The 17,322-nt window shown below is 33.2% G+C and overlaps 1 protein-coding gene and 1 long non-coding RNA gene across 3 annotated transcripts in view; both read right to left on the bottom strand.

The window, feature by feature from the left end:
- LOC134691489 (uncharacterized) overlaps window positions 1-17,322 on the bottom strand; it is a 386,460-nt gene that overhangs the window by 84,393 nt on the left and 284,745 nt on the right. The window lies entirely within an intron of this gene.
- LOC134691491 (uncharacterized) overlaps window positions 1-17,322 on the bottom strand; it is a 48,004-nt gene that overhangs the window by 25,607 nt on the left and 5,075 nt on the right. For both annotated transcript variants that reach the window (XR_010102145.1, XR_010102146.1), the window contains exons 2-3: window positions 14,764-14,829; window positions 8,700-8,825 (exon numbers count right to left, since the gene is read on the bottom strand). This is a non-coding gene — a long non-coding RNA (uncharacterized LOC134691491). The remainder of the gene's footprint in view (window positions 1-8,699; window positions 8,826-14,763; window positions 14,830-17,322) is intronic.

The raw sequence follows: 17,322 nt of genomic DNA, 5'->3' as shown, positions 1-17,322 counted from the left end.
TAGCAACTGTTAGAGGACTTGTAAATTACATCATAACTTTCTTTATCTTTATCTGCTATTGTATACATGTCTTGACCTTGGTGTGCATCTTCATTATTGTTCTTTGTCCCCAATTCTATTCTGTGCTCTTGATCAGCTGTAAAACAAATAACATTGATTATATTGAATGATTTTTTTGTCATTATTTCAGGGAAATAGCAATATGCAAAGGCAAAGCTGACCAAAAAAGAAAATGTACATGTTCCTCTATATTAAAGGTAAGAATGTTGAAACACAAGATAAACACTATTCAGTACTGAAGTATTTTTTTTAATCTGCAATTTGTGCATTTTTTTCCCTTCATTTCTACTAGTAAGATTGATTTTATGGTTTTTAATTCTGCTTAAATAACTATAATAGAATAAAGATAGCAAGAAGTGGTACAATTGCAAATGAGATAACTCTCCATCCTCAAACAAAGACAAAAAAGTTGATATCTTTTGATCATTATCACTGTGTGACTTCCTCATTCTGAACATGCATAAAATATTTGCTACTTGACGTTGAGCAACCAACAATCAATCTATGATTATGTACTTCAACTTGCATGTATGCTTACGTTAATGTCTCCTAACCTTGTTATTTTTTCCGATGTTATTGAATTATGTTTTAATTTTGCAATTTAATTTTTTTATACTAAATACCTGTAAAGATTTCATCATTTTCATCATCTGATTCTTCAAATACATCTGTGTGGATGATTCTGGCTAACTTGTCTTCCTCATAAATTCTTATTTTGTTGAGAGGTACTTTGAGGGTGCCTTCCTCAAGTTCTTTGATACAAGTAGCCCAACACTGACCAAGATACATGTTTTCTTTTTGTGCAGAGAAAGATCTGTAATGGTGTAGTGGTGTTCCAGATTCTGCATTTGTTGTATCATGGAAGATAACAGACGTTTCATCGGTTGTCCACCAACAGCCTTTTCCACAGAGAAGAAAGTCAGAAATTCGTTGTAAATGTACTTGGAACTTGTATGGATTTTTAAGTATGGAAGTAATAGGAAATGTTGTGTCCATCCTTTCATTTAATTGTTTTGATTCATGACTTACAATAGATTCTTGATTTTTTAACCAATTTCTTTCGCGGTACATTTGTTGAGCATTGTATCTCAAAACAGCATTGTCTACAACATGTGAAGGTTGTCGGTTACTTGTATTTTTTGAAATAGACCTCAAATCTCCAAAACTCCTCTCTTCTTGTTCTGGTACAACAGACCTCAGACAGACCAGACGGTACATTTCTGGTGCATGGGTTACCAGACTATGGAAGTGGTTTCCATAAAACTTCCTTTCAGTCATTTTTTTTGGTGTCCCTATGACTGCAATGCACAATGATGAAAAAAGAAAGCACTGGTTGTAGAGTCTCAAGATACGGCCAGGGTTTCTTTCTGATGTGTTCTCGTAGCAAATGTTAATAATTTCCACCAAAGAGTTGCATATATTCAATATGTCATCATTAACTTTGCCCTGGCTATGCATAATTTGGGTGAATTTTGCCAATCTGACAGCATATAATCTTGCATCGGAGCCTTTAATTTGATTTTTTCCACTAACTGTGGAAACACAGAAATGTTCATATTGTTTTTGTACATTTTCTCCTTTAATATGGTGAGGAAGTTCATGTATAATGTTAGTGACAACATTTGTAATGTCGTGCAATGGCTCGCACGCCAACACTTCATATTTAGGGATGTGAAGTTCCTCTGCAGTTTGTTTGGGTTCTTCACACATCAAGGCAGGTGGTCTTTGGATCCCTTCCAATGTGTCTTGAAGAAGCTGTTGCAGTTCATTTTTTTTCAGGTGGCTGGTGTTGATGCCTCTGGCCTCGAGTTCATCTTCTAGGTCATCTTTTTTTAGGTTTACAAATGGGTTGATGTTGTTTTTAAGGTTTGTCCAATGTAGCCCTTCTATGAATTTGACTCTTCTATGTTCAAGAGGTTTGACAAATTTTTGGAATGCACTGCAAAGATTTTTATGTTCATTGGCCCGTATTCCACAAATGCAGCTGAAATGTCCACCTCGCTGCTGGCCGGCCTCAAACTGGCGAGCAGGGCCATCACCGCTAAATAATCTGAGGACATCATAAGTTTGTATATCATTTTTCTTTAAAGGAATGTCTATTTCCTTCAGATCAGCTATTCTTTCATGTATATAATTTAGTTGGTCCTTGTCTGAACTTTTGGATTGACCAAGTATGTAAAGTTTTGGCCTTTCAACCATGGATGCTACGTCAATTGGTTTTTTATTTGGATATTTTTTTCTGTATTCATCATTTGTCAGGAACACAGCATGATCGTATATTATACTTATCATAAAACTGACGTATGTGTGATTCAACAGATCTGAGTGGTCGTGCCATAACTTTAGATGTCTTGTCCTTTCCATGGTTTTAAGGTGTTGAAGTTTTTGAAGTGGTGGTATTTCTTCATTTATCCTGATGTATCTGTAAAAACATGTATTTATTATATGTCATGTATGTAGTTGAACATTATTATCACGTTTATAGTCGTGATTTTAATTTTAAATATTAGCCACCATTTTTTATTTTTGTGATTTGGTTTTCCAAGATAAATATGTAACAAATTAAGTAGATGAATTTGTCTACATGAAATATAAAAAGAATGTAGGGATAGTTGACCTTGTTTCATGGCTATTTTCCTAATCTTATTTAAAATAGATTTTTGCTTTTGTGATTTGTTATCACCAAAATTATTTTGATTTTTCGTTATCCCAATGGAAGGTAGTTTTTGTTCTTTCATATGTAGAGATCAAAACAAAGAGAAGGAGGTGCTTATTTGGAGATTTACTTGTAGGGAGTTGTACATTTATGCTTTCTCTGTAATTATTGTTGTGTAAGCATTGATTTTTATGGGCAATATGTTTTTCAGTCGATTTGCTCATCTGTCGGTCTAACCTGCTTCAGTTTTACGTAACTGATGAAGGTACTTTATATATGCAGTACACATATTATGGTATAGCCTTGTCAGTTTGTTCGATGTTGACACTCTAGCCAGTTTGAATATAACTTAGGTTGATTATTGATTATCTATTGATCTAAGCTCCGTTTCATTTTTTATTAATTTAAGATTTTTCAAATCTATGTTCTGGGGTTTTATTCATTAGTAAGGTATTGAGTTAATATATAACATAAAAGTACTTTTTATGTCATTTGGTTTTTAATACCTCTCATTGATTTCTTCATCAGAAAGATTGTTGTACTCATCATCTGTAAATTGCCTCATGATGCCAGCTTTCACATGTTCTTCTAGGAATTCCTCTCTGAGTGTACATAGGTCAAATTTCCTACTGTAGATCATCTTTTCAGTCTCAACAAATGTACCTGAAATTTATTAATTTAATGTACAAGATATATATATTATTCTAAGGAAACCATAATGTCTTCATGATCAAATGTAAATATTAATTATTTATCAATATATCAAATTGAGTATGATAGTGGATTTTTTAATTCTGTGAAAAGTTTTTAAAAAAATGATCAGATATGGATTTATAGTAGAACTAATCGCTGTATTTGAATATCAGAAATAAGACAACGTGTGACCGAAAGACGAATGGATTAAATGAGTGTGCAGCACAAGTTTAATCCATAGCGGCGTTCGGTCACAAGTTGTCTTATTTTTTATATTCAAATACGGGGATTAGTTTATACTTTTTATTACATTGGCTAATGGCTTTTTTTTTTATGAAATTAATGCAGAAAATGTAAGGAACTATATTATTTCCCTAGGCATTCACAATTTGTTTAGATCAAACTTTATCGACGTCTTGACAACGCCTATTGTTGTATGACATTAGAGAGTGAAATAACCACGTTTATTTCACATGTGAAATTATCGGTTTTTTATTCAACTGGGAAATCAATGTAATTTATTGCAACCAATGTAATAAAAAGTGTTTATTATAAAAAAAGTGCTATTCTGATTTTGTGTTTTATCTGTTACTCTCAAAGGATGTTTGCTTGTCATGTTTTGGGATTTTTATATCTAGGTTGGAGGGGGAATTGCCTTCACTGCAATACCTGCTATTGATTGACATCTTGCTTAAACTGTATGTTTCATGGTTTTATATGAGCTAGTAGACTGATAAAAGCAATATTTTTTTCAGTTGTATATTTTTAAGTTTAATGTTGCCTGAAAAAGTTTTTATTTTAATTATAGAAGAAAGACAACTCTCATAAACCTTACAAATGGATGTAATTCTTGCAATTTTTTTTTAAAACAAGATCAAGTAGAATCATTTTATGTCCCACCTATGATAGAAGGGTGCATTTTATATTCAGGGAACGGGTCTGTTAAGTTCATTAAACCTGCACAAGACTAATTTTTTGTCTAGTCGAATTAGTACCCATATACTTTTTTTGCTTTTAAAATGCATTTTAACTTTGAGTTGTTGTGTTAATAAATGCAAATTCTGCTTTCTTGAGATTAAAAGCAGTGACAATCTGACATTTCTAATATATACAGTGATCACATTAATCAATGCATGTGAAAGTTTCTGAATGTACATTGTCATTTTTTTATTTTTACTTATACAATTTGTACAGTGCAATGAATTGGAACTATTTTTGTTTTTTCCTCATGTGAGGATGCATGTTGTGACAGGATGTTACTTGACTTTGTTGATAATGGTTTTATGCATTTGATCTTATTTTATTTTTAATAATTCAATTGTTATCATGTTTAAAAATATTGGTTGCTTTTAAAAATGAACAGATGTGGTATGACTGCCAATGAGACATGGTTTATAAATTATTATTGACAACTATTTAGTGTTTGCATTGTATATGGTTGATAGGTTAGTATTTATAACTATATTTAGCTGTTTGTTTTGATTATCTATAAGATGCAGCAATTATTATTTTTCTTTTATTATAATTTCTTTATACCTTATCATAGTAGGTTTATTATAAAGATCTACTTGTTAAGATAAGGAGATGTGGTTTGATTGCCATTAGGATATCTATCCACCAAAGTTCAAATGAAGTGGATGAAGTCAAATGTAAGGCTTTCAACAATACATGGTTTTTCTTTTAAAATATAGATATTACGATATACATGATTTGTACCTTCTTTATTAATTGTATTTGATGTGATTCTGGTTGGAATGATTTTTTTCCCAATGTTGATCACACCAGTATCTAGCTTGTTCTTGACAATTGATTTGATGTTGTTGGCTGTTTTGACTGACGGTATAGATGTTCGCTTGGTCAATCTTTTTTTGGCACGTCGTACTCTCCTGATGTAATCTCGTCCACTGACTCTTGATTGAGGGTTGAAGCTGTGTATATTGACACCATTGTCTTGAGCAAACTGTTTTAAAACTTGTCCACCATTTAGTGGGCGGATACCATTTTTATTTAATACATTATATTTTCTTGCCAGATACTGCCAGTTAACTTTGCTCCCTGGTGTAGTTGATTTAACTTCGTCTAGGAACATATCCTGGTCAAAAGTGTAGGACGTAAAATTGCCATGGTGTTTTTTAGGTATATTTTTTCCTTCTTGTTCTTTTTGTACCCTTTTCAACATAGAGGTTTCTGCCTCCTCGTGACTTATATGGTATGCAGAAAGTCTGTCCCTATCATACTGATTGTATGATTTACCCGAAGATAAAAAATTCTTGACATCAGCATCATTTGCAGCTATTTGGTTCATGATTTTAGTGTTGTTTTCTTTATTGCACGTGGTTTCTATTTTTCTTTTTTCCAAATAACTCTTTTTTGGTGTTAATTTCATTATCTTTGATACAGCTTTTGTTAAATCAATACCAAGTTTTTTCTCTGCTATAGGAGATAAAATTTGTACAAAGTTTTGAATTTCATTTTCGACGCCCTTTGATGTTGGTGGAGAATTCTCCAATATAGTATCTGTTATATTGGTACATAGCTCAACAAGGTCTCTGTTCTTGCTTGGATAAGAGCAGTGGCTTGAGGCAATGTCTGAATTAGTAACAAGACATGCTTTGCAATCATATATTGTATGGTTATTCTTTTTTTGTAGAGTTAACTTGTCCCATGCATATAACGAAAAAGACTTTATATATTTGGTCTTGTCCTGAGTCTTGTTTGAATTGGACCAGTTTGAATTGGTGGTAATTTCCTTTTCAAGTTTAGGAAGACTACGTCTGAATTTATCAAATGAGATTGCCATTTTTGGACACCCAGTAATATAATTATTGTAGGAGTGGAACCTTTGAGCTGGACTGATGGTGGTATCATATTTAGGAGCTGAAGGCGTTTTTATATGTTCTTGTAATTGAGGTTTAGACTTCTCATCCCAGTATTTTAAAGATTCTTTGTCTTTTGTAGATCTTGTTATTAATATTTTAGCAAAGTTGCATGTATTCATTATGGATGTGTAGTCTGCTTGTCTGCCATCTTGATTCCAATGAATATTCATAGAAAATTTTACATTTTTCAAATATTTTGTAAAAAGAAATGTTTGCTGTAGTTCTTGTTATTTTGTTCAAAAATTTGTCATAATGTATTTGAAATAAATAAAAAATTGAAAAAGATTTGAATGTTTTTTTTATATGAGGTGCATTGTGGAGGAGAAAGAAAAGGCAAGTTCAAATGTTAGTGAAAAAGTCAACACAATTATGAATTATATACATATTATTTTAATTTACTAACAAACATTAAACATATTTTTTTCAAGAGGTAACTTGAAACGAAATTGTCTGCATACTTCCATTCCATCAACATCATCACCATATGTCCCTATGGGTGCCTCTTGGAGTTCTACAAAAAATAAACTGGAATTGAAAAAAATGAACTAGCATGTTAACACTCATTATTGATCAAACAAATCAGAAATCATTCATACAAAAGAAGAAAAAAAATTGGGAAAAAACGTCAAATGTCAAAAGGGGCAAACAGGGGGTTGTTGTATATATTTGTAACCAGAGAGCTTATGCATGAGTATTCAATAGTTTTAATGCATGGGGGGGGGGGGAGGGGGGGAATCCATTAAGGTAAGTTAAAATAGTATAAAATACAAATGATTAATGCAGTAAAAAAAATATATCAACAACACACCATACAGTAGGGTATTGTAACCCCTTAAAGAGCCCTTGGTTCTACTGAAATTTTTAACCTTGTAAGAGGTTTTGTTTCTATAGGTATATTTTAAATATTTTGTTAAAACATTCTCGGAGTTCTTGTTCATCTAGTACAACAAATGATTGGAAGTTTTTATCAATAAAAATCGCGTCTTGTGGAGACTTGGCAAACCGGATAATGAACCCGTTGACGGACAACGTTTACAATTCGTCACGTCATCCAAACGTTTTAAAGGTCATGTTTACCTTTTATATTGTCAATTAATTAATGAAAACGGACTAGAACAAGGGCATACGAACATTTTATTTTAGAAATTCTTTTTCTGTCTGAAAGAGTATAGTTTTTAACAATTTCTTGCATAGTGGCAAAGAATGCATAGATACGGGTTTAGTCTAGAAACTGAAACGAAAGGGAGAAAATCCGTCTTTTTTAGCTTGTAGCCATTTCGGCTCATCTTTTCACTTAAACATACTGTAATATAAAACTTTGCCATGTATTTTTAATAAAATATAGATGATTTCCAAGTCATTGATACCTGGTTTATAAAATTTTATCAACAGTATGCCCTTGTTCTGTCCCGTTTTTTTAGCAGTGTGTCTACTTTCGATTTAGATACATCACGTGACCAACATTTATAGTCTAAATATAGTTTGTATATTTTTTTTTAAAGAAAAACATATCCAGAATACATAAATGCAAGTATAATGTTGAACCGATGCCATTTTCTTCTTTTTAAGCCAGACACTGAAAAAACGTCATTTTTTGGCTCATTTTGTCTGGCGATCAACCTTAACATCACTGCGTATACTGACCCCCATTACTTTTCAACCCTGTAGTAAAAACATTTAGTTCATTCAGCATTTATTTTATTTTTTTTCAACTCTAGTTTTGATCCATCTGCCAAAAAATATTTATTACAAACATTATCTACCAATCAGAAGAGCATATGACTTCAGTGTAATACAGAAAGCTCTCCCCTAAATGGGCGGTCCCTGATGACGTATATTTATTTACTGAATATACCCCTACAATAAAGGTACAGATAGTGGACAAAAATGAGTTCCCAATAAAAACATGTCCTATCATTTCAACTAAAATCAATATTATTTTTAAAAAAAATATTAGTTTATGAGCGATTTTTATAAAATATATACCACAAGATGTAGAAATAGTCTGAAGTTTTTTTGTTTATCTGGCCATGATTTTCGTGAGGGTCGTTTTCATTTTCTGATGGGTGAAACACAAATGCAAATTTTTACGATTTTAATTTGGTTAGAATACATAGCAAAGTTTTCCACAAATATTTTCTCTGTGTTCAACTCGTCAGAAAATTAAAATGAGCCTGAATAATATCATTGCCATAAACATAATTCCTAAATTTTATGGCCCGCTTCATTAAAATGTTGACCTTGTCATATGAGGTTATTTTTGATTTGTTGACTATATATTGACCTGTATATATCACCATACTTGCTTTGTTGGGTTGCTGTCTCATTGACATATATAGCTCACATTTTATATTGGAAACAGATTTCAAAAGTAAATGATCCTTTATAGTTCACATATAATGTACACTTACCTATAATAACTTGACTGGACAAGGATCACATTGACTGGACAAGTATCACATTGACTGGACAAGGATCACATTGACTGGACAAGGATCACATTGACTGGACAAGGATCACATTGACTGGACAAGGATCTAAAAAATACAAATAATAGATGTTCAAACTAAAGACAATTAGGCTAAAAAGAAAACACCAACAAACAACAGTACACAATACACAAAATAAACAAGCATTCTGACATTATTGCATGGCATACATAGTCCTTTACCATTTAAAAAATCATTGTACTGGAACAAAATGTTAACTTGATCTATAACTTGTCATGGTGTAAACTATATTACAAATATCAAGTCAATATCTTCAAGCATGACGACAAAAAGTGTTGAAAACTGATTATTTAAGTAAATTTTCGAAGTCCAAGGACCATAACTCTGCACAAAATAATCAGACCGGAACAAAATTTGAACTTGATCTGTAACTTGTCATGATGAAACTATATACCAAATATCAAATCAATATCTTCAAGCACAAAGAAAACAAGCATGGCAACACATAGTCACCTACCGGTTAAAAAAATCATTGTAATGGAACAAAATTCTAACTTGATCTATAACTTGTCATGGTGTAAACTACATAAAAGAACAAAATAAACTGTTATCACAGAGATATGTCTCGCTTTGTTGTAATTTCGATAATGCAAATGTTGAAATTAAAATAGCAACACTTTAACATGTAAGTTTGGCAAATATTCAAAGTCAATGAACCATGACTGAAGGTACATGGCTAAACAATCTCCATTGAAATGAGATGTGCCAACTGCATACCAAATACCATTGACTTATCATAAGTAGTTCCCTTTAAACAAACCTTTACACCAACTAATACATGTTAACTAAGCAAAATTTCAAAGTCAATAATCCATAACTGAGGGGGCGGGTTCAAATAATCTCTATGGTAATGAGATGTGCCAATGCTAAAACAACTGCATACCTAATATCATTGACCTACCACTAGTTGTTCCCCATAAATCAATCTATTTACAAACTAATACATGAAAACTAAGCAAAAATTTCAAAGTCAATAGACCATTATTGAGGGGGCGGGGCCAAATCATCTCCATGGAAATGAGATATGCTAATGCTTAAACAACTGCATACCAATTATCATTAACTTACCACTAGTGGTACCCCATAAACTGACCTAATCACAAACTAATACATGAAAACAAAGCAAAAGTTTCAAAGTCAATAGACCATAACTGAAGGGGCGGGGACAAATAATAATTTGACTCTGTCAAGGGAGACAAAAACCTACCACTTAATTCTTTAAACAATTTACCTTAAGAAAAGGAAAAATACAAAATGTCATTTATCTTTATACAATGTCTTTTAAACAAGAGGCTCTCAAGAGCCTGAATCGCTCACCTTAATTCTTTTGGTTAAATCTCTCATCAATGATTATTTTGGCTTTTCAATTTATTTAAATGTTTTTTGGATCGTCCTATTTTCTTCAAAAGCCAAAAAAAATAATCATTTTCTCCTATGTTCTATATATTTTAGCCATAGGAGCTATGTTTCTTGACATACAAGGAAATAAAATATAAAATTTATACTAGATACTCTCAAACTAATTTAGCCTAAGTTTGGCTGAAATTGATACAGCAGTTTCAAAGGAGAAGATTTTTTAAAGTAAGTCAACATGATGAACAAATTGTGAAAAAAGTCTTTAAAGGGCAATAACTCCTTAAGGGGTCAATTGACAATTTTGGTCAAATTGACTTAATTGAAGATCTTACATTGCTGAACATTATTGCTGTTTACAGTTTATTTCTATCTATAATTATATATTCAAGATAATAAACAAAAACAGCAAAATTTCCTTAAAATTATCAATTCAGGGGCAGCAACCCAACAACAGATTGTCTGATTCATTTGAAAATTTCAGGGCAGATAGAAATTGACCTGATAAACAATATTACCCAACGTCAGATTTGCTCTAAATGCTTTGTTTTTTGAGTTATAAGCCAAAAACTGCATTTGACCCCTATGTTCTATTTTTAGCAATGGCGACCATGTTTGTTGATAGATCATAACTTCGGAGACAATTTACAAACTAGATACCCTAAGGAACATTCAGTTAAAGTTTGGAAGTATTTGGTCCAGTAGTTTCAGAGGAGAAGATTTTTGTAAAAGATAACTAAGATTTACGAAAAATGGTTAAAAATTGACTATAAAGGGCAATAACTCCTAAAGGGGTCAACTGACCATTTCCGTCATGTTGACTTATTTGTAAATCTTAATTTGCTGAACTTATTCCTGTTTACAGTTTATCTCTATCTATAATAATATTCAAGATAATAACCAAAAACAGCAAAATTTCTTTAAAATTACCAATTCAGGGGCAGTAAGCCAACAACAGGTTGTCTGATTCATCTGAAAATTTCAGGGCAGATAGATCTTGACCTGATAAACAATATTGTCCCATGTCAGATTTGCTCTAAATGCTTTGGTTTTTGAGTTATAAGCCAAAAACTGCATTTGACCCCTATGTTCTATTTTTAGCAATGGTGACCATGTTTGTTGATAGATCACAACTTCGGATACAATTTACAAACTATATACCCTAAGGAACATTCAGTTAAAGTTTGGAAGTAGTTGGCCCAGTAGTTTCAGAGGAGAAGATTTTTGTAAAAGATAACTAAGATTTACGAAAAATGGTTAAAAATTGACTATAAAGGGCAATAACTCCTAAAGGGGTCAACTGACCATTTCCGTCATGTTGACTTATTTGTAAATCTTACTTTGCTGAACATTATTCCTGTTTACAGTTTATCTCTATCTATAATAATATTCAAGATAATAACCAAAAACAGCAAAATTTCCTTAAAATTACCAATTCAGGGGCAGCAACCCAACAACAGGTTGTCTGATTCATCTGAAAATTTCAGGGCAGATAGATCTTGACCTGATTAACAATAATACCCCATGTCAGATTTGCTCTAAATGCTTTGTTTTTTGAGTTATAAGCCAAAAACTGCATTTGACCCCTATGTTCTATTTTTAGCAATGGCGACCATGTTTGTTGATAGATCATAACTTCGGAGACAATTTACAAACTAGATACCCTAAGGAACATTCAGTTCAAGTTTGGAAGTATTTGGTCCAGTAGTTTCAGAGGAGAAGATTTTTGTAAAAGATTACTAAGATTTACGAAAAATGGTTAAATATTGACTATAAAGGGCAATAACTCCTAAAGGGGTCAACTGACCATTTCCGTCATGTTGACTTATTTGTAAATCTTACTTTGCTGAACATTATTCCTGTTTACAGTTTATCTCTATCTATAATAATATTCAAGATAATAACCAAAAACAGCAAAATTTCTTTAAAATTACCAATTCAGGGGCAGTAAGCCAACAACAGGTTGTCTGATTCATCTGAAAATTTCAGGGCAGATAGATCTTGACCTGATAAAAAATATAACCCAACGTCAGATTTGCTCTAAATGCTTTGGTTTTTGAGTTATAAGCCAAAAACTGCATTTGACCCCTATGTTCTATTTTTAGCAATGGTGACCATGTTTGTTGATAGATCACAACTTCGGATACAATTTACAAACTATATACCCTAAGGAACATTCAGTTAAAGTTTGGAAGTAGTTGGCCCAGTAGTTTCAGAGGAGAAGATTTTTGTAAAAGATAACTAAGATTTACGAAAAATGGTTAAAAATTGACTATAAAGGGCAATAACTCCTAAAGGGGTCAACTGACCATTTCCGTCATGTTGACTTATTTGTAAATCTTACTTTGCTGAACATTATTCCTGTTTACAGTTTATCTCTATCTATAATAATATTCAAGATAATAACCAAAAACAGCAAAATTTCCTTAAAATTACCAATTCAGGGGCAGCAACCCAACAACAGGTTGTCTGATTCATCTGAAAATTTCAGGGCAGATAGATCTTGACCTGATTAACAATAATACCCCATGTCAGATTTGCTCTAAATGCTTTGTTTTTTGAGTTATAAGCCAAAAACTGCATTTGACCCCTATGTTCTATTTTTAGCAATGGCGACCATGTTTGTTGATAGATCATAACTTCGGAGACAATTTACAAACTAGATACCCTAAGGAACATTCAGTTAAAGTTTGGAAGTATTTGGTCCAGTAGTTTCAGAGGAGAAGATTTTTGTAAAAGATTACTAGGATTTACGAAAAATGGTTAAATATTGACTATAAAGGGCAATAACTCCTAAAGGGGTCAACTGACCATTTCCGTCATGTTGACTTATTTGTAAATCTTACTTTGCTGAACATTATTCCTGTTTACAGTTTATCTCTATCTATAATAATATTCAAGATAATAACCAAAAACAGCAAAATTTCCTTAAAATTACCAATTCAGGGGCAGCAACCCAACAACGGGTTGTCTGATTCATCTGAAAATTTCAGGGCAGATAGATCTTGACCTGATAAACAATAATATTACCACATATGTCAGATTTGCTCTAAATGCTTTGGTTTTTGAGTTATAAGCCAAAAACTGCATATGACCCCTATATTCTATTTTTAGCAATGGCGACCATGTTTGTTGATAGATCAAAACTTCGGATACAATTTATAAATTAGATACCCTAAGGAACATTCAGTTAAAGTTTGAAAGTATTTGGCCCAGTAGTTTCAGAGGAGAAGATTCTTGAAATAGTTTACTACGACAGACGACGACAGACGACGGACGACGGAAGACGACGGACGCCAAGTGATGGCATAAGCTCACTTGTCCCTTCGGGACAGGTGAGCTAAAAATGAGTTATTTCCCTTTGAACCGAAATTTAGTAAATAATAAGTACATTGTATTTCATCAAAAATTTAATTCTAGAGAAAGGGCTTTACCTGAACATGGAGAAAGCTAAAGTCGTGAAAATCAAACTTGACCTGTAACTTGTCATAATAAAACAATACACCAAATATCAAATCAATATCTTCAAGCATGAAGAAAAAAAGTTTGGAAAACTGATTTGCCGGACTGACAGATGGACAGACAGACGGACAGAGCGCAAACCTAAAGTTGCCTTCGACTTCGTCGGTAGGGGACTGATAAACAGCTGCGCCACGAGCGCATGATACGCCCGTCCTCTTGTGAAAAAAACATCAAAAACTGTTTTTGGATTAACACGGTGCTGTTCAGGAAGTCATGCTTTTAAGTATATCCTGGCTCATCCTTATTCCTGCTCAATAGGAAGTTTATATAAGAGACAGAAAAAAAATGCTCACAACATGTTTTATATGTTTTTTACCAAAAAGCTCAATAAAAATTCAATTTATATAACTCAAAAATAAAATAAAGAATCATCACGAAAAAGTATACAGATCTTCAGATTAATATAACTAACAAGTGTGTGAAGTTTTATGCAATAATCATAAATAGTTTCTGAGATCTATACGGTGCGACATGTAACCCCCCACCACCACCAATAGCCCGTCAAAATTTTGACGGGCGTATAAAAACTGGAAAACTGATTTGCTGGACTGATGGATGGACAGACAGACTGACTTAGTGCAAACCTAAAGTCCCCTTCCACTTTGTCGGTAGAGAAATAAAAACCTTAAGACTGAGCAACACAAACCCCACCAAATGATGGGGGTGATCTCAGGTGCTCCGTAACGGTAAGCAGATGGCACTTGTGTTGCTCATGGATGTAAGTACAAACCCACTTCTAGGTCTATAATTTAAAAATGCTTTTCAATGGTTGAATACAATTTTGACCTCTTTCCTTGAATGGTTGCTGTCTCATTGACATAAATATCCCAAGTTAACTTCATTGTCGAAAACTCTTATTTTTTAAGCAATTTACATTTTGTTAGACATGTTAGTTAAGTAATCATGTAGTTATGTCACATATTTTTTTGTTTCCCATATATATACAACAAAAGTAGATGAGTGCAAAATGTTAATCCTGTTAGCTCTTTATTATCTGCCCTTAAAGCATTTTAACATTGTCAATTGAATTTCATTTGATAAAATAAATAACTTACCGATTCAATACAATTTGACTATAATATTCACTTACCTTTACTAAACATGTATTAAAGCGACTGGACTTGAAGCAAATAAAAACGTACAGTAGATCTTTAAACTGAAAATATAAGATAGCTCTATTACAGTTTCAGATGAATATCGGTTGAACCATTTCTGAATATATTATGTATTATATACTTTTTTAGCTTGTAACAAGTATCTTGTCATGAATGAAAGAGATATATAACCTTCTGTATATAGTACCATACATAGCTTGGTGTAGGAGTTTTTAGGACAAATTCATAAAAGCATGAAGGCCTGTTATTAGCAAGGTTGTCTAATGGGAGTTATTTTTGTGTCATGTCACTGTATTATTAGCCAGGCTGTCTAATTGGAGTTATTTTTGTGTCATGTCACTGTATCATTAGCCAGGCTGTCTAATGGGAGTTATTTTTGTGTCGTGTCACTGTATTATTAGCCAGGCTGTCTAATGGGACTTATGTTTGTGGCATGTCACTGCATTATTCATGTAATTAGCCAGGCTGTCTAATGGGAGTTTTTTTTGTGTCATGTCACTGTATTATTAGCCAGGCTGTCTAATGGGAGTTATTTTTGTGTCACGTCACTATGTTATTAGCCAGGCTGTCTAATGGGAGTTATGTTTGTGTCATGTCACTGCATTATTCATGTAATTAGCCAGGCTGTCTAATGGGAGTTTTTTTTGTGTCATGTCACTGTATTATTAGCCAGGCTGTCTAATGGGACTTATGTTTGTGGCATGTCACTGCATTATTCATGTAATTAGCCAGGCTGTCTAATGGGAGTTTTTTTTGTGTTATGTCACTGTATTATTAGCCAGGCTGTCTAATGGGAGTTATTTTTGTGTCATGTCACTGTATCATTAGCCAGGCTGTCTAATGGGAGTTATTTTTGTGTCATGTCACTGAATTATTAGCCAGGCTGTCTAATGGGAGTTATTTTTGTGTCATGTCATTGCCTTATTAGCAAGGCTGTCTAATGGGAGTTATTTTTGTGTCATGTCACTGAATTATTAGCCAGGCTGTCTAATGGGAGTTATTTTTGTGTCATGTCATTGCCTTATTAGCAAGGCTGTCTAATGGGAGTTATGTTTGTGTCATGTCATTGCCTTATTAGCAAGGCTGTCTAATGGGAGTTATTTTTGTGTCATGTCACTGTATTATGAGCAAGACTGTCTAATGGGAGTTATGTTTGTGTCATGTCACTGTATTATTAGCCAGGCTGTCTAATGGGAGTTATGTTTGTGTCATGTCATTGCATTATTAGCAAGGCTGTCTAATGGGAGTTATTTTTGTGTCATGTCACTGAATTATTAGCCAGGCTGTCTAATGGGAGTTATTTTTGTGGAGTTATTTTTGTGTCATGTCACTGTATCATTAGCCAGGCTGTCTAATGGGAGTTATGTTTGTGTCATGTCATTGCATTATTAGCAAGGCTGTCTAATGGGAGTTATTTTTGTGTCATGTCACTGAATTATTAGCCAGGCTGTCTAATGGGAGTTATTTTTGTGTCATGTCATTGCCTTATTAGCAAGGCTGTCTAATGGGAGTTATTTTTGTGTCATGTCACTGAATTATTAGCCAGGCTGTCTAATGGGAGTTATTTTTGTGTCATGTCATTGCCTTATTAGCAAGGCTGTCTAATGGGAGTTATGTTTGTGTCATGTCATTGCCTTATTAGCAAGGCTGTCTAATGGGAGTTATTTTTGTGTCATGTCACTGTATTATGAGCAAGACTGTCTAATGGGAGTTATGTTTGTGTCATGTCACTGTATTATTAGCCAGGCTGTCTAATGGGAGTTATGTTTGTGTCATGTCATTGCATTATTAGCAAGGCTGTCTAATGGGAGTTATTTTTGTGTCATGTCACTGAATTATTAGCCAGGCTGTCTAATGGGAGTTATTTTTGTGGAGTTATTTTTGTGTCATGTCACTGTATCATTAGCCAGGCTGTCTAATGGGAGTTATGTTTGTGTCATGTCATTGCATTATTAGCAAGGCTGTCTAATGGGAGTTATTTTTGTGTCAAGTCACTGAATTATTAGCCAGGCTGTCTAATGGGAGTTATTTTTGTGTCATGTCACTGTATTATTAGCCAGGCTGTCTAATGGGAGTTATGTTTGTGTCATGTCACTGTATTATTAGCAAGGCTGTCTAATGGAAGTTATGTTTGTGTCATGTCACTGTATTATGAGCAAGACTGTCTAATGGGAGTTATGTTTGTGTCATGTCATTGCATTATTAGCAAGGCTGTCTAATGGGAGTTATTTTTGTGTCATGTCACTGTATTATGAGCAAGACTGTCTAATGGGAGTTATGTTTGTGTCATGTCATTGCATTATTAGCAAGGCTGTCTAATGGGAGTTATTTTTGTGTCATGTCACTGTATTATGAGCAAGACTGTCTAATGGGAGTTATGTTTGTGTCATGTCACTGTATTATTAGCCAGGCTGTCTAATGGGAGTTATGTTTGTGTCATGTCATTGCATTATTAGCAAGGCTGTCTAATGGGAGTTATTTTTGTGTCACGTCACTGTATTATTAGCCAGGCTGTCTAATGGGAGTTATTTTTG

Source organism: Mytilus trossulus, chromosome 11 (genome assembly GCF_036588685.1).
Source record: "Mytilus trossulus isolate FHL-02 chromosome 11, PNRI_Mtr1.1.1.hap1, whole genome shotgun sequence".
Classification (NCBI taxonomy): domain Eukaryota; kingdom Metazoa; phylum Mollusca; class Bivalvia; order Mytilida; family Mytilidae; genus Mytilus; species Mytilus trossulus.
This window is presented reverse-complemented; position numbering and strand designations above follow the sequence as displayed.